We start from the raw sequence: 18,473 nt of genomic DNA, 5'->3' as shown, positions 1-18,473 counted from the left end.
GCCCACAAGTTAGGCATTAAAAAAACCCTAAATATATTCATGTCAGACTGCCAAAAGGCAAGCTGGCAAGAAATCACTCTACTGGAAGCCACAGCAAAACAGTGTAGGCAGTCAGCTACTCTTGTCAGCTGTCTCCAGTCCTCAAGCAAGATGTTTGTACCAAGTTGCTCCACTTTGGGAATGCTGGCTGCTCTTGCTGCTGATTTCAACTTAATTATCATGTCTGTTACTCAGAAACATCCTTTTTAAAACAAAGGGGAAACTTCTACTAGAATAGCTGCATTGGTCTTCCAATCTATGTAATATAAGAAAACGTAAATCAAACTGCACTGGGTACATAGAAGGTCTCTTTGGATAATTGAAGGAAAGAGAACCTTCCCTGACAAATGTGGACTGCAGGAGACTGGCTTGTTAAATCTGACAAAAAAAACCACTTCAAAAAGACATATCGCTTTTTCAGTATATGCTGATGGGGTGAGCATATGGACTAGAGATGAAAAAATATTCTTGGCATAAGAAGATGTGTGCACAAGTTGGAACTGAATTAGAATAGAAATAAAAAGCTTTCTAGCTCTGTGAGTAGCAAAACTGTGGAGCATGACTGGATTATGAGAAGAAAACATACAACATTCTTGCCTGAGGTAATAGGAATTAAAATTGATAGTCCAGAAACTCCCGTTTCAGTCCTCCTTCCTTTAACTGCTGCTACTTTCAGCGCTTATTAATCACTCCCTGGTATCTCCAGCTATGGCTTATTTTTACAGGCATAGGTTTGATCTCAGCAAGAATGTCTATCAGTGGATGGAAGGGCTGGACACCAGGCTCCACCAAGTTTCCCAGACTTCCATCTAATTCTGTGGATTTAGCATACATAAACACATATTGCTTCCCTTTCTTGCACTACCCATATGCACATTTTAGCATAGATTTGCCTATTCTCTTTTAGCAAGATGCTTCTTTGTGAAAAATGTTTTACAGTATCTCAACTTCAGCTACAAAATCACAGCAGCACTCAGCTCTTTCTTTTGGAAATGGTGCTCTCACCTTTAAAATGCTATCTATGAACTGTGTAGGAATGATCGTTCCAATTTTAGAAATGCAAACATTAAAAGGGCAGAGGGTTAGATCCACAGTGTGAGTTGGGACTTCAACAAAGAGTTTTAACTGAGCTGCCAAAGATTAAACATTTTTCAGGATGGGGAAAAATCAGATGAGATTATAGTCTGAAGGTTTCTGGTCAACCTCTCGCTTAAGCCTGCATATCTGCTGGGGATGGACTGCTCTGTAAAATCACCATTGTGCAAAACAAACTGCAGTATTCCCTGTCACTTAGCTACTGGCAATAAAAACAGCCACTCACCTGCATAAGCTCAGTGTCTAAAACCTCTGCCAACTACTCTGCATGTGTTTGAACAGCACTGTTCAGATGATGGGAGCTCTGCCCTGCTGTAAGGCAGGCAGATGTCAGCCACCTCCATGTTAGAAACGATGCAGCTGTACGAGATCGCTCCTACTCCTTGGTGCCCTGGTGGGACTGAAGGGAGATCGAACATGCCCAGCCTCCAGCATGTGACTGCTATACCCTTCAGCCATGCCAGACTCTCTCTGAAATTTGTTGTAACCAAGATTTTTGTCCTCCTCTCAGTCTGCAACATAGTTCTAGCAAAAGCGTGCCTGCATTTCCCAATCACACCAAACAATTCAGACAAAATGAACTTCTTTTCTATAAGAGATGAAAATATGTTTCAGCTTTATAAAAGGCACACATATAAATAAACCAGCCAAAAATCAAAACAGCAAACTAGCAACGTGTCTGGATTCTGAGATGACTGCAGATAGTGCCCCATCACAGTTTTAATTAAATATCAAATGCTGTATCACAGTGCAATGCATTGCCTACATCATGGAACTTCAGGAAAGGTACCTGTACACCATGAAAGACAGACCATAAATTTAAGACAGAGGATGGGGATGTAGATTAAAACAAAAAATATCTATATTTCAATATATTTTAAAAAGAAGACACAGACAACTATGACCTTCAAATCATTGCACTCTTTCTGAAGGAGCAAATGTTCTTCAGAAACAAAGGCCAGCAAAAAATAAATACTAGCAATACAAATGAGACAGCAAGAGCAAGACCTTTTCCATTACCCTCTTGATGAGTTCATTTTATAATCCATCAAACCAACACACATATATCACCTTCCCAGTCCTTCTGATTAACAAGATCAATTGTTACCTTGTTAAAGAAAACATTTTGTTGTTTTTCCAGTACTTTCTTCCTAAACTGCTTTTAAGAAGCTTGAAAATATACACTAACTTAGTAAACTACTAAAGAAAGCACCTGACTTTTCTTCATCTCTTCTACTCATTTATGTATGCTTGGTCCTATGTACATATGTAGCTGAATTGTGGAAAAGAGCTACATCATATCAGATGCTAGAGATGTACGGCAAATAAGAATTTAAACTTTGTGTTGGAATCAGGTCAACTTTAAAAACCTCTTCTTTTAACATGCCAAGTAATCAGTTGAAAGCTAGAAGTACAGGAAGAGCTATACTAATTCATAGTTATTGGAAGTATATGTATTTAAGAAAAGATATTTAAGTTAACAGAGTAAAAGTAAAATTGGTTTGGTGTCATGCCATTAACAAATTATCCATTGCTACTGATATATTTCCTAAATCCCACAAGAGATCACTTGAGATAACCATCCCTCAGCCTCGTGCAGCTTATAAAGGACAGAAATCAAAGCTATTCAAAAAATCCCAGACTGAAATGAACATTACAGCATCTTTTCTATTTTTGCTTTCAAACAGTGATCTTTACATTGGCTACAGCAGTAATTCAGTTCCCAATTAACTCTGCATGACCTGTAACTTCATTTTATGAGTCTTCTTACAGAAAGTATCAAGAGTGTCAATAGAAAGCAGAATTAAAGTACGATTACAACATGCATGGAGAGAAGTGAAAAGGCTGCACTAAAAAATAAATATTGACTATAGTTCTGTGATGAGTTTGCAAAATCTACAGCCTCCTCATCTTAAACAAATAAATAGTGTTAATTTCACTTCACACTCTTCACAAAGCTTTTTCAGTGGTGCAGGAATCAGTAAACTCACCAATTTTTTCCACAACAGAAAAACTCATTTTGTTGTCTATATTGATGTCAGAAGAAAATGGAAGTTACTCAGAGGTCACAGGACAGCTGGCGTGCAGCTTTGACTTCTGCTGCCATGACCACCAAAACCAGTGTGTAGCACTTCCAGTGTTAGCACCTCAGGACTTCTAAGATGGATGCTTTTTTCTCCATACAGTGATATATTCAAACAAACATTAAAAGACAGCAATACATAAGCCTGATATCCAAGTAAAATGATTTGGACCATGGTGTTAAGGATTAATTATACTGTGTGAGAAGGATATTACCCCCATTATTGTGATGGGGGCATAACACACTGATTTCTCAGATAAGGACAGAGAAAGTCCGAAGTGGAACATGGCAATGAAACGTAAGGGACTAAACCACAGTTTTGCCCACAGACTGCTTTGAGCTTATCAGGAAATTGAATGGGTTTTATACTTGTGCACAGAAAGTGTGAACTCAGTACAAACACAGCTATGTACATCAAGATAACACAAAAATGACAGTGTTTAAGTAATTAGCAAAAAGGAAATAATGACTCTGGTACATACTGCCTGCTTGCACCAAATCCTATGTGTGTATATAGGATGTATATGTATGTATACATACACACCAAATATGTATATATATGTACACACACTAATGGTCAAATCCAGCATTTTATGGAGCATAACATTAACGTAGCCATACAGAACACACTGAGATCAAATCCTTGCAGGATTTGATGCTAGATCCCAGCACATCATCCTTCCAAAGACAAAAGGTGAGTGACAGATCTCAGATGGACTAGAGCAACACATTCCTTGAATACAAAACAATCCATTGCACAACAGATCGTGGTTTCAGTGAGTTATGGGGCTAATTATCTAGATTTATTTTAGCTTACCAGCAAATAATGCCTGGCCTTAAGAATTTAAAAGGACACTTGGATTTATCAGTTCACAAAATTATTGGAAAAAGAGAAAGTGTCCTCACTCAGCCAGGGCTTATTGTGCAGCTTCAGATTAAAGTTCTAGGAGTAGCACTAGGCCACAGTAGCATTTTTCAAGTGATGACACAGAGCCCTAAAACCATACATTCAGTGTTCCATATCCATGCTTGACTTTAAAAAAAATAAAAATAAAATTCAGCATATGTGAAGTGAGTTGCTAATGAATGTGACTAGAAATGACAGAAAAGGGGAATCTACTCAGCAGTTACTTCTGACATCCAAAGACATATACTAGACTTTGCAGTTTCTGAAGGTAGAAACTACCAAAAATATTTCAGCTGAAATGAAAAGCTGAAAACAGTTTGTGTTCATTTGTGGAAACAAAAAGCAAAAGCATGTTTTACTGAAGGATATTTTGTTTCATGTGACAAAGCTTAAACAAATAAAACCAGCTCTGATTCGCAAGTGGGGGATAGCTTAAACAGCTATAACTACAGCAGTGTCTGTCCGGGCATCCTACACTGACACTCCCATGACTCAGGAGCAGATGAGCTGCTTGTTCTGCTGCCTCACACAGGTTACGTACTACAGACTGGCCCATCTCTTCAGTACATGCACTTCTGTCTGCAGACTTTGGGAACCCAGTACTCGTTACATGAATCCAGCAAAAATGATGTACAGGTGACTGAGAAAAAAACAGGCATATGGAGGAAAGTGCACCTGTTCATAAGTTAAAAGCCCAGGGAGACTTAAAATAACTCAGCATTGTAGGGATTTTAACATAATATTTCAGCTACAAGATTAACTAATAAAACTGTAATATGAAGTAAAAATAGTGTTTTCCACTAACAAACATGACTGGTTATTTCACCTCTCCATCCCCTACATATCTTAAGGAGGGGCCTAAGAGGATTAAAAATTTATTTCCATGCCTCCCATTAAAACTGGCAGAGCATTAAACAATTCTTAGACTACTTAAGGCTGCAATATGCATACTCTCACCATGTTTCCAATTTGAGCTGGCTATTCTTAGACACACTTGAGACAAAGCAAGCACAGCACAGAGACATGTGAAGACAACTAGATTCAGTGCCATATATTGTTGTATGCAGCACTGGTGCATAAGAGAAGAACTGCATTGTTTCATCCATAAATTAGAGAGATTAGTTCAGTTTTTCAAAGCACAGGACCCAGCTCAATGGACCATCACTATTTATAGCACAGCCATTGCAATTAATTACTAACGCATGCTAGTTTGTAGTTCAGAGAGAAATCAAGGTTTGGGACTGACCAAACACTTTCCAGTTGCTCAGTTGAGTAGAACCTACACTTATCCATCTCTACATTGGGATGTTGAATCCATCACAATAAAGTGCCTTGAACACAAAGAACTCCAGAGAAAAGCATCAAGGCTGCAGCAAGAAAGCTATTTCCTACAGAATGGACACCAAGGCAGTAATCAGGTAATTGCCTGTAAAAACAGAGCTGGTTTTGCTGTATTTGTGATGCTTCTTAGGCTCTTTTCTTCTCTATCTCTCTTCAACAGAGTCACTGGAAAATATTTTTTAAAGAACATTTTGGAGCAAAACACTTCTTCCAGCTGCAACTGAACATTAAAATTCAGCATGGAAAGAACACTGAATATAAAATAAAAGGGGGAATGCTCTTGAACAAAAGTGCAAGAAAGTGGATTAATGACAGTTATGGAGTCCTGAAAACTGATTAATGGTACTCATAAATGCTATACAGTAAACAATAATCAGAAGTATATTTTGCATAGTTGTAGATATATTTAATACAGAACTAACCTATTTCCACTCCCTGAGTCAGTCTGACTTTTCCTCTCTGCACACACATACATATACATAACATACAAATATTTCCTCAGTGATTTCTATCAGATCTTCTATTTTCAGAGTCATTTTCAAGAGTAGAAGTAACACCAGAATTGAATGCCAAAAGTAAGGCAACCATCTTCTACCTCATTTCAAATTCCCTCTGGAAGGGAATCATGCTCAACAAGCTTGACTCATTAGTTTGCTGATGACTCTCTCTGGTCTGTTACAGACCATATTCTTGGGCTACAGTCCCCGTTCCTGTAACCGTGGTTTTCTACTCTGATGTACAAAAATTCAGATTTACATTTGGTGTACTAAAATGTGCACATTTTTTGCTTGGGCTCCTGCTGACAAAACTCTAAACTCTTGCCCTACTTGGCTCTGTCTCATCTACAGATATTACAAGGATTTCCTTACCACAGTATTGGAATTATGTACTGTGATGTCCCTGTGACTTTACTATAATCGCAGCTAGGTTCTGAGGAATCAGAATTATATCTGCCATAAAGGTTACGCTAATTCTAGTTGCTTACATTGGTGGTTTCAAAGCAAGGTACACAAGATAATCTTTTGGAGTATAGGAAACAATACTGGAATTTTGGTAGTGCACACAGTTTATAAATAAATAAATAGTGAGGGTGTCCGCTCAATTTTTTATTTTTTTTCTGATAGGGTGCTTGATAAAAAAAAACTGGAGACCACTGGCTTGAAAATCTACCATTATCAATACTGAACTGAAATAAAATAAAAAAATAACCCAAGTAATACTATTACAAAGAGAAGTCAAGCCTGTTTCAAAAAAAAAGATATGTCAATAAACGTCACATCAGTTAGTGACAGAGAATAGCATAATTAAGTTCCATAATGACTATTTCATGATTCCATCATAAATCAGTAGCAGACTGAAGTATGTTATCAACTGTTTAAATAATTATTCTTCTCAGACACGGACACTGCATTAACTTGCAGTGCTGTGGCTTCTGTTTTCCCCATCCACACAAAGTAACTGAATAGTGCACGTTGGAGAGAGCTCACTGGCCAACTCTGCTAAGAGCTTTTGGATGCCCTTTATCCAGATGTGCTGCTTTGACAGGTGTTCTTCATCTTCTTGTACAGACTAGAAAATATTACCTCATAAGATGTGAAAACGTTTCCTAATTTGGTTCCAAAACCACAATGAATACGTTGGATTAACTATTTATGTCCTAATTAACTAATCTATTTAGTCTAATTAATAACATTACAATTCTTTTTGGTTCAGTTATGTGAAATGCTGCCCCTCTGTGGCTGTGACGGCTGTAAGCCAGCACTGTTTTGCATCGCTCATCGTTCAGAACAGTTTCTTATACTGCACTGTCACCAGAAGCCCCGCTCCAGTTTCGGGTCCACGGGTGCCCCTCGGGCAGCAAGGACTTCTGCTCGATCTGACATTGTCACTGTTGTTTATAACTTAATAAAAGCATTTGCAACCCCTACTTTACATCCCTTTCCCCGATTTACATTCCTAAACTAGAAATATAAGCTATGTGACGGCAGTACCATTCAGATGAGTCACATCACAGGACCGGTTTTCAGACAGGAGCGCGGCTTTCGCTCCTTTTTGTCAGAGGAAATTAAATGCTCCTCACACCGGACAAGTTTAGGACAAATGAACAAAGGGTCCACGCTGAAGCTTTAATCAAGCTAACAAAGCAGACCGGCGCCCGCCGTGCCCGCGCTCACCGCACCCGCCGCTACCGGGAGCTGGAGGCGGCGGCCGCGGGGCCATAGCGCCCCCTGCAGGCGGAACGCCCTCCGCGTCGGGCGCCGCTCCCCGCGGGACGGAGCGCTGCCGGGCTGTTTGCTTTCTGGATACACGTTTTCCGGCAAGTGACCTCATGACGAATGCATGATAGAACACTGCAGTTGTAAATGTTCCTAATTTTACAGGCGTGGGTCGCTCTGAAACTAATGCCTCCTATTTATTTCCATGGAAACTACAACAGACACAAACAGCACAATAACGCTGTTTGGCAGAGCAATCTTCAACTGCAAAAGACTGTTTTTCAGTACAGTCACTACCATCAGCTGTGCATCTTCCCCGGTGATGAACAACAGCATGTATGTCCTGCTAGTTAACATCTACACCAGCAGAAGGGACCCACGGTCACCGCCACACTGCTGAAATGCACCCCACCCCTCACTGCGCTCACATCCACTGCTTGGTCTCCATTAAAGCTCAGCAAGTGTCAGTGGATGCCACTGGTACCACGTGAATTAATTCAATGACCCTAACACTCCGAGCTAGAAGCAAGTCTGACTCAAACCCAGCCCTCACAAAGCTCCCACGTGGGCTTTAGTTTCAAGCCCTGAGCTAATCCAGAAAGCCTTTAAAAGATACCATGCTTTGCCTTGCGAGTTTAGGCCTAACAAACACTTTTTGCTTCACTGCAACCCAAAAATGTTGAAAGAAAAAAAAAAAGGCAAACAACAATAAAAAAACACACAAAAGTCAAGCAAGACCTGTAGTTGTTGAGAAAGTCCCAGAATCCCAAATTCCCATTGCTAGCTAGACTACATAAGCGTTTCAAAAGCTTACTCACCACGATATGGATCATTTAATAGCCACAGCAAACACTTAAAACATCAAATTATTCCATTATTGTTAAGCTATAAACAATGTTTCTAAAGATTCTATAGCCTCTGGATTGAAATTTGTGCAGTAAGATAAACATTTCCAACACACTGCATTCTTACACCATCTGTAGCTGCAGGAGCTAAGGAACTTACGTGCTACTCTGTTATAGTACCTGGCCTTTAAATATTGCCTTAACAGAATTTCCAAGCAATTATTTGATATTCAATATGTGTTTGGAAATATTGAAGGAGAAAGAAGGAATACTCTGAAGAGGAAAACAGATACAAAAGCTATGGAAGTTCGTGCAAGTGCTGGAAAAAGTGATCATCTCAATGTCTAAGTTCTGTGTATTTACCAGAAGTCTTTTTCAGGTACTGCATGAGCTGAAAACTAGTCCAATTAGATAGGAAAAAGAAAAACAAAAGCAAGCAAGAAATCTCTCCTGCAGTGTTACCCCATGGCACTCTGACATACAGACCTTCAGGCAGTTGATGCAGACAGATAGTGCTGGATGGAGGAGCCACCACATAAGGTTAAATCCCGTGCAACACTACAGGCTGAGGGGCTCATGTCAAGCATCTCTTGTTCCTCAGCAATGACCTTGGTTTAAAGTGCTTCATTGTGTAAGTGTAATTTTTAGAGAATAATTGTTCCTTTGTGAATCACAGAATACAAAATAATAGGATGCATGTCCTTTTGCCTTCCTATACTCTTTGTTCTTCACAGACCCTTGCACAGTCTTATTATACAGCTAATCATATGCTTTTAATTTAGTCCGTGAGGACAGATTGCTGTATGTGGACCACTGACTGGGAGCAGAGTTTAGCTTATATTAAAATGATGAAGTGGGGCTACCAGCTGCCCAGGCAGCTTGTCAGTCCCCTTTGGTAGCACAAGCAATCAGAAAGTTAAATACATGCACGGCTGGGCTTTTGTTTTCACAGACAAGTTAAAAAAATAAATAAAACAAAAAACAAAGACCAGGAGGCATCATCTGCAGAACAGCCAGCTGATCAATTTCAGCATGAGAGCCACTTGGAAAGAATATTAACTGAGCACATAGGCCTCTTCACCTGCTAACAGGGCCAATCAGTGTAAACGCAAATAAGGTGCAGGAATATGCAATATACAGAGAGTTGCTTAGTTTTAAGGCAGGCAAAACAAGGATGGGCAAATAACAGCAGAAAATGGGATAACAACAAAAAATGCAAGACTTCCACACCTCCTCGTTAGGTGTTCCCTGTAATCCAACAGACATCAAAATGCCTCTATGAGAATTCTTATCTATGCTTTATTTCTGTATTGAGTTTTAATACACCCATGTTTAGATTTTACTTTTTTCCACACTCTTTCCTCAAAGCCAATTTTGGGTAAATAATTTAAAAGCTTGTGAGCTGCAGACTATATGATTGCAGAAGGGCTTGGAAGCCAGCACAGAAATCTCTTTGAAACTGCCTGTCAACTTACACATTTCTTTTAGAATCAGACATGTTAACTATAATTAAAACAGATTAGCAGCACCTCTGCTTGTAGCTTTAGCACGTTGTTTGGCTGTGACAGAAGTTGCATTAGAATCACAACTGAGCTAGCCCACATTAACAGAAAGATTGTGGATGGATGGGAAATCGGATGGGCAGCATTCTCAGGTGCCCTGCAGAGCTGATTCTACGGAGTACACTGACTTTGTTTATAGTGCACTTGTGCCTGGAGGGAAGAAAGCAGCAGCAGTATTATTTACATATATAAATGGCGTGTCAGACTCGGGCTTATTGCTGAAGAATTAACATATCCATAGAAAAAGAACTCCCTAAAGAGACAATAAATCATCTATTTTTCTGGCCTAATATTTTGTAACCTCAGCTTTGGATTTATTATGCCCTAAAACACATTCTTTTTATGCCCTGCTAATGCTTTTACTAAGAAACATCTTGATGCTATAAGCCCAGACAACAGTTAGTATAGACAGTTCTAGAGTAGGAAGGTGCCAGTGAGTGATATAGTTCCTGCCACTTGTGATACAGTCTGCTCGAAGTTCTTAAGTTAAATAAACTAAGGAATATTGCACAAAATGAGGTTTGTCTCTTTAAAACAGAGTTTAGCTTTGAGATTTGCTGTGTAGTTCAGCACACAACATCTGAAGTACTTCATGTGGGAACAGTAACTATTTTTATCCCTGAGTAACAGAAACACAAGTGTGGCAACCACAAAGATCTCCTTTGTAACGATGATTGAAAGGAACATTCCTCTGGGTCAGCATCACGTTGCTTTATAAATTTAACTGAATCTATATGTATTTCTTGAGCTTAAAAAGAGGTAAAATCAGCAGAAAAGAGCACAAAACTGGACAAATGGGTAGAAATTGTTTACTAGAGAGAAGAGGTTCTCCTACACATCCTGTTAACAAATGGATTCCTGCGGTTTTGGACAAGAGCAGTTTCTTTCTAATGGCACTACTCCAGTCTGGTACAGTGGGAACAGACTAGCTCCCAGACTAGCACATGCAAGAAACACACAAATCAACATACTGCTTCTTGCACTACCTAGGCTGTTATACAGCCTAGCACAATCAAAAATAAATCCAAGGGTGGGTGCAGTGCTGCGATACCTGCATACAGCTGACAGTGAAAGGGAGCTCTCCAGCATGACCTGCACTCCATCAGGGGTAAGAGTTAAAATTATTTGAAATTTGTCATTGATAGTTCTGTAACAGCAAATTGGATTTAAACATCCACAGAAACAGTAAAAGCAAACAACACTGTTACACTTCTTCCCTCCTACTGACACGGTTCATGTGCCTTTTATTCCAGTCTTTTTTTAGGGCACCTTCAGACACTCCTTTGACATTAGAAATTAATGGGAAGGGAGTGCTGAACAAAATACCTTTCAAGCAATAGGGCATATCCTCTGGGGAAACTTTTCCTCCCACCTAGATAATTCTTAGCAAAAGTCAACATAAAAGAGTATAAATATTTGATAGAAGTATAACAAATTGCCTTAATATTGGTAGGGTGAGAGAAAAGAACAAAAAAATCCAGTGGAACCCATCTGGTAGCTAAGTCGCATATGGATATTGACCATCTGGGATCTGAACCATATACCTGACCCTCAGCTGGACAGCATTTGTTGCCATAGTTGTTTAATTAAGGATCTCTATCTAGCATGGAGAAGAAGTAGCACTTGGAAAATATCTGTCAAAAATCAATATGCCTCAGTCTGAGATTTTTCCAATGCCCTCCTTCCATTCAAGAATTAAATGTAGTTAAAATTATTTGCATGTTGATTCATTATATTAGGCCTTCTGCAGCTTTTGTTAGGAATTACTTTGTGACATGTAGGTTGAACAAAACTCAATCACCAGCAAATTCCCAAGATGCACTACTGATTCATTCAACAGAAGTAATTACTCTAGCAAATGTTTGAGTATTTTAATGCCAAGGGGAAGACTTCAGGTATTTTTAAGCTTGTTAAAGTTAGCCTGTCTAGCTGATACCCAGAAACTTCTAGCCATTGTGATATAAAATGGACCCATCACTTAATCAGAAAAAATGTGATGTTTCTCTGATGAAAAGCCTTAAATGTTACTTCTCATTTCTATTAATATATTCAGACCTGACATCACATGGTCCCTAGGTTTCCCCTGGAGGTATAGATTTAAAAAATCCAGAGGGAAATGATAATTCCATGCACTGATTTGCTGACATATGAGCTCTGAAATTACCATAGGAAAGAATTCTGAGGTCTGCAAAGACTATTTCACAAACTAAAGTGCATCCTGGCCCTTGGTTTAGGAGTTTTTTCTTAAAGGGAAAGCTATGAAGTATGAGCACAGATCAGGGACAGCAATTTTTTTTAAAGCATTGTTGCAAAGTCATCTCCCTTTTAATGAACACTAACTACTCGTGCAAAATGTTTCCTTCCCTTCTCTCTCAATAGATACAGACACAGTGAAATCCATCTTTCATGCTTTGCTAGATGTGAAAAATCAGAGACAGATACTGAAAAATCTGATCCACCATCGGTGGTCTTGTTTTCTTACCACTTCCTCATCTGCTCCAGACATACCAATGAGTACCCTAGGGGCTTTGATATATATATATTTTCTGTTTATTTGATGAAGGGTTAGGTAAATAGCTCCTCCTATTAATGGCATCACTAGCCACTAGTATGCAGAAGGCAAGGACCATGTATTTGACCTCACCACTTCAAAAATGAAAGACAGAATTGCCCCAGTGAGCTTAATGGTCCTGAGCGGGCGCTGACAGATAGCAGGTCATCACCTCACAGCTAAGTATCTTGTGGAGGGTTGGACATGTGTGTGAGGTGAGTACTGTTAGTGATCCGTGTTTATTCTTTGAAAGTGTAAGAAAGCAATGCAAGGATTCCTTCTCCACTCCTGCACTGGCATCTTTGAACAAGTGTATGATCTTCTTTTTGGATATCTTTATACAAACAGCTCTTTCCATCTTTGCTTTGAAATGGCACATATAGCATGCATGTTTTAAGCGAGTCAACTCCCAGTTTCCTAAAAAATATCATTGTTTCACTATATTGGAGGAAATGGCTCTGCTACTGTGGTTATGCTTTTGTTTGCAGAACATTCCCTCCAGAATCCACAATGGCATAAGAAGCACTGATCACACTACCCGTTAGCCTTATATACCACCACAAGCATAACAAATCACTGTAACTCCAAATCCAAAGTGTCAGAACAATCAGATGAGATGAAGCAGACAAGAACAGCATCAGCACAGGAAGCATGTACAAACTATCATTTGTACCCCTTCCAGCATAATTTCTCACTATTCATTTCCATCTAAGAAACTCCAAGGCTATGCCTGCCCTTGCAATGCCAACATTAAGCGGGATAGTTTCCCAAGATGCAAATATGAACAGTTGAACAAGCCTCTATAACCCAAGTAACAAATCTGCTCAAGTACTTAGAATAAGCAGGTGGAATAACCAGTAAAATGCAATGGGTTCAGAACCTGAAAGAAGATGAATGACTTGGGGCCAGGTTTTCAAGAGGTTGACTTTAAAGTACAGGTTCTGTTCCATGTGTTTATTTTCAAAGAATTAATACTGGTTGCTTGGAAAGAATTCAGGTATTTCTCTCAATCTCACTGGCCCCATTCCTACATAAGTGTTTGTTAAATTAACTTGAAAATATACAGCTCAAGTGAAATTCTATCATCAGGTCTTTGAATGCATGTCCAGAAAAATCACAGTAGAGTAAGTACCCTGCAGGGTAGAAATCTCAAGTATTCTTATCTGCATTAAAGTGCTTACATTCAGAGCTATGTGCTTATCTATAAAATTCAAATTAAGCTCTCCCAAAGAGGCTAAAAAGTACGGCTTTCACAATGACAGAATCATAGGGGTTGGATGAACATCCACAGATTTCCCAGTCCAACTTCTCTACTAAACCATTAAAGCAGTTTCCCTGAAATATATTACACAGGAAAGAGTTCAGGTAGATTTTGAATACCTCCAGAGGAGACTTCACAACCTCTCAGGCAGCTTGTTTCAATGCTCTGTAACCCTCAAAGTAAAGTTTTTCCTCATGTCTGTACAGAACTTCCTATGTTCCAGCTTATGCCTGATGCTCCTTGTTCTGTCACTGGGAACCACTGAAAAGAGCTTGGCCATGGACTGCTACCCAGTAGAAATTTACAAGCATTGCTAAGATCCCCCCTCAGCCTTTTCCAGGCTGAACAGCCCCAGGTCTCTCAGTCTTTCCTAAAGGAGAAATTCCAGGCCCCTCATCTTCTTTGTTGCCCTCCACTGAACTCTCTCAAGAAATTCGCTGTCTTTGCTAATACAAATACATCTACCTATGCAGTACTTAAAGCTAGCGGTACATATGTCTGTGGGCATTTTGTGGACATCCAACAACTCAAAGTAAATTGCAAGTGTGCTTTGAATTTAAGCTGAATGCCTACAAATAAAAATATGCATTTTAACTCACAGTTACTGCTAATCTTGCTCTCCAAGTTTTGTTATATCAACTTCAATTTCCTTAGGGTATTAAAAAAAAGGAATAACAGCACTGAAATGCTTTTCCGACAGTTACAGGTTTTTATAACTGTATCTGTCAATAACAGCTATTGTTTCTATTTAGCTGTCCCAGAGAAAGAACCAAGACTCACTTCTGAATGACAGAATCAAAGGCAAAAGTAGAAACTTGCCTTTTATCTTCCAGGAAGCGTCAGAAGCTCAGCATCTCCTTCCCCAGCTTTCTCTGAAGTTGCCCAGCTGCTCTCCTTCAGGAGCCATAGCTTCAGGACTGCAGCAGCTGAGGACTGGGTGCACTTCCCAACCAGGCTACCAAGAAGTAGTAAAAAACACCTTTTTGCTGAGGAAGGACTGACCACAGTCACGCGTTTTCCCTGCCAGCTACTAAGAAAGGAGAAGTAGCCAAAGAATCATTTCAAAGTCAAGAGGTGGAAAAAATTATTGGAAAACATGAGCCAAAGATGTGATTCTCCAAAGCCTGTGGGCAACAGAAGTTTACAGTGTGCCAAAAGGCTGAGATTCATGGCTGAGATTGCAACCTAACTTGTTTTAATAGAAAACTGTGATATCTGAAAGCCTATATATTCTGAAGGCTCCTAAGCATCAAAAAGGTCATATTTCCCTTTGTATCAGTCTGCACTGGGCTTTGCCATGGGTTTTTTTTGTTTGTTTGTTTTTTTTTGTTTTTTTTTTTGACAGAGCTATTTATAACATGCTTGGATTTTGGGAAATATCTGTTCTAATACGAAAAATATGCAGGCTGCAGGTGGAATTGTACCATCAGACTCCTATTAAAGGTCACAGTGAAACACTTATCCAGGAAGTGACAGCATACACAGCTAACGCTAACTGCACAGTGGAGCCCAGACAGAGGTGTAGCCTCTCAACTAGGTGTGCTGCTATACTACCTTTGCTTTAAGTGCAATACTCCACCAACCAACAGATGACACACAGCAACTATAAAAGGTACCAGTCCACAGAAGCTCTTTCCACAGTAATTCAGCAGCACGAAGTGTTCAGATGCTTTGATCAAGCATCTCCTCTGAAAAATCTCATTTCTTGATACCTGAATAATGCAAAGTTATTTTCAGGAAAGCAAATGGTGAACAAACCATGGCTGTGAACACAGCCTATTCCTTGAGATTATATGGTAAAAAGATAGTGTCCAAGAAAACATGAATATTAGAAAAACAATTTATGTGAAAATAGATAATTTTTGGGACTGCTGAAGCAGAGTGCTTCCCATCAGGGTGACAACTTCTGTGTAATTTACAGTTGTGGTGTTGGGCCCTGCACAAATCAGGCCCCACTAGTCCTTGAAAGCGGTGCCCTGATGGTACGAGGGAATACCCTTCATTGCTCTGCTACTGCAAACAAATAAGAGTACATAACACACAAAAGGCCTCACAAGTTGCTGAGAGTTTTCCAGAATCAGCACAGGTGTGACCAACTGAAGAACATACTTAATTTTTAATCCATCAGCTTACAGCAGGCAGGTTTAAACCCCAGGACGCTCTCATCATGGAAATGCTCTGTGAGCGAAACAGGCTCAGGCAGCTGTGCCTTGCCTACCCCACGTTTGCTTAAGTTTAATTAGCTACTCAGATCTCATGTTCTGAAGTAAGCAGGGAGGTAATCAGCTTTGATTTTTTTGTATTCTTCCTAAGGAGAGGGTGCTGCTGTACCCCCATCAGCCGTCGGTGCAGGGAAAAGCCAAAAACTGATCTGTTAACACTTCAAATACTTCAGTCAGTCACTCACTCACTGTCAGGCAGCTAATTATAACGAATCATCTCCTGCTAAAGGATGACTGAATGTGGGACACTGCTCACTGCATAAATTCATACTGTTTTTATAATTATTGTCAAAGAAAATGATTATAAGCAGATACTGCATGGAAACAGAAAAGAGATGTTCAAAACACCTACCAAGAATGAGAAATCACATGTGCACATTAAAATAAATTTATATTAGAAAAGGAGTAAAAACTTTACTAGTTTATTTAAGCATACTTTTTTTTCTATTAAAATCACTTCTGAAAATTCACAATCAGTTTATAGCCCCACAGATGTTACTCACATGATTCATACACATGAAATTGAGCTGTATTCACCAGTTACTAACAAGTCATCTGATTCCTTCTGGAAAACACAAAATCTTGTAAATAGCAGATTAGCTCAGAGCTTTATTTTTCCTCTACCTAATTTGCTTTACAATTCATCAGAAAATGATCCTCTTCAAAATTAAGAGCGGGTAACGCTTCCATAAAGTTTGTTTTCCTCTTTTCATGATCAGGGCAAAAGACACAAGCTGAAAGACTGCTTTAGAAGTTCTTAAATTATGACTAAAAACAAAACAACCCCCAAATCAAACAATTGGGTGATCTGTAACCAGAACCAAGAGTGGTATTCTTTCAAACCAAATCCTAAAAGACAGTTTTTGAGGTGGATTCCAGAAGACATCGTCCCACTAGCAGTGGAAACATTATCAGCACCAAGCAGAAATTCTGCTCTTAAAGTTTCCATATACACATTTTACCACATGCATCATCTACTGCAAACATGAAAATGCAAATACTACCTCAAGTACCACTGAACCCCTCACGTCTTCAGGAGTGATGCGAGCAGTTCAGTAACCCATGGTTCTGCCCCAACAAGCTCTTCTCAGAGCTCCACGAAAATAAATAATTAAACAGGCTGTTAACTTCTCTATAGACCGCTGTGGATTAGGTTTCTGACTTCTGGAGTTTCAGTGCTTATCATTATTCTGTGTCACAAACACAGCTTCAACAGAGTTTCAACCTGGGCAGCCTTCAGATCTCATGCTGCTCCATCGCACACTTCTGGCAATTACTCAACCCTTTTTCTAAAAAACAAAACATGTTTCGAGTTGTAAAGAACCTTAACTCTTTGTACAAGAAAGCACACAAGCAGCACTAGTGCAAGACTGACAGATTTTATATACTTCCATGTATTTATATACCCTAACTCGTAATTTCTGTTATGTGAAAGTGAGCTTAATTATGTACAAATAATGCAGCTTCTGTGGTAGTTCCGTTACACTGAAAGTCCACCAGGGATTACCTGGAAATCATCTACTAACAGCCCCTGCTTATACATTTTTAGCTGTTAGCAATAGCACTGCAGATGGTGCACAGAGAGCATGTGGAAACATTAAATAGCAGTATTTTAATAAGAGCTCACAGCAAAAAGCAAACTGAACTGATAAGGACTGGAACCAACAGATCTGTGACCTGTTAAAGCTCACTGTGCCTTTCCTGAACTTGTCGTAGCCGCTGATGTGAACTAACACTCAGGTTGAAATAATTCAGCTGCATAAACAGACACATCCTGGTTGAAAAGAAGCAACATTTCAATACAAATGAAGATCTTCAATACCAAACAAAACCAAAGCCCCTGAGCAACTGCTTTAAGGGACAGCAAGTAGGCTCGGGTAAATTAACACCATAATCTTTCCTCTCCAGATTACTACACGTAGACCAGAGCCAATAGGAGATGCATGGTATACTTAACCAAATAATATATTTTATTATGCCAAAAGCACAAGGACACATTGACACACTCCTAACACTGAATTCTAAAGATACCAACTTCATCCCAACCTCACAATGATTTGTTATACTGGCATCAAGAGCTTATTACAAATTCATTAAGCCCAGCATAGCTGTTGGCACTGTCATTCTGAAGAGATCTTTTAACCCAAAGGAAGGTTTGCACTTGGATAATTACAACTGTACGGTATTAAAATAGAAGACTAATGGCTATGAGACACATGCACTACATGAAGATTAAAGCATCCAGACTACTAATGATGATAAGCATTCAGTTTTGTCTCATAGCTTCTCAAATGCAGTATTCTGCAGATTTTGGGATGACAAACAAAAACCACACAGCACTGAATATAAAA

General features: G+C 39.3%; 1 protein-coding gene across 6 annotated transcripts in view; it reads right to left on the bottom strand.

The window, feature by feature from the left end:
- The window catches only part of IQSEC1 (IQ motif and Sec7 domain ArfGEF 1), a 291,545-nt gene that overhangs the window by 98,029 nt on the left and 175,043 nt on the right, over nucleotides 1–18,473 (bottom strand). The gene's annotated exons all lie outside the window — the stretch shown is intronic.

The sequence above is a fragment of the Cyrtonyx montezumae genome, unplaced genomic scaffold, assembly GCF_038088225.1.
Source record: "Cyrtonyx montezumae isolate F1298 unplaced genomic scaffold, pur_monq_1.0 scaffold_6, whole genome shotgun sequence".
In the NCBI taxonomy this organism is placed as follows: Eukaryota; Metazoa; Chordata; class Aves; order Galliformes; family Odontophoridae; genus Cyrtonyx; species Cyrtonyx montezumae.
Note: the sequence above shows the minus strand (reverse complement) of the source record. Positions and strands in the feature narration are given on the sequence as shown.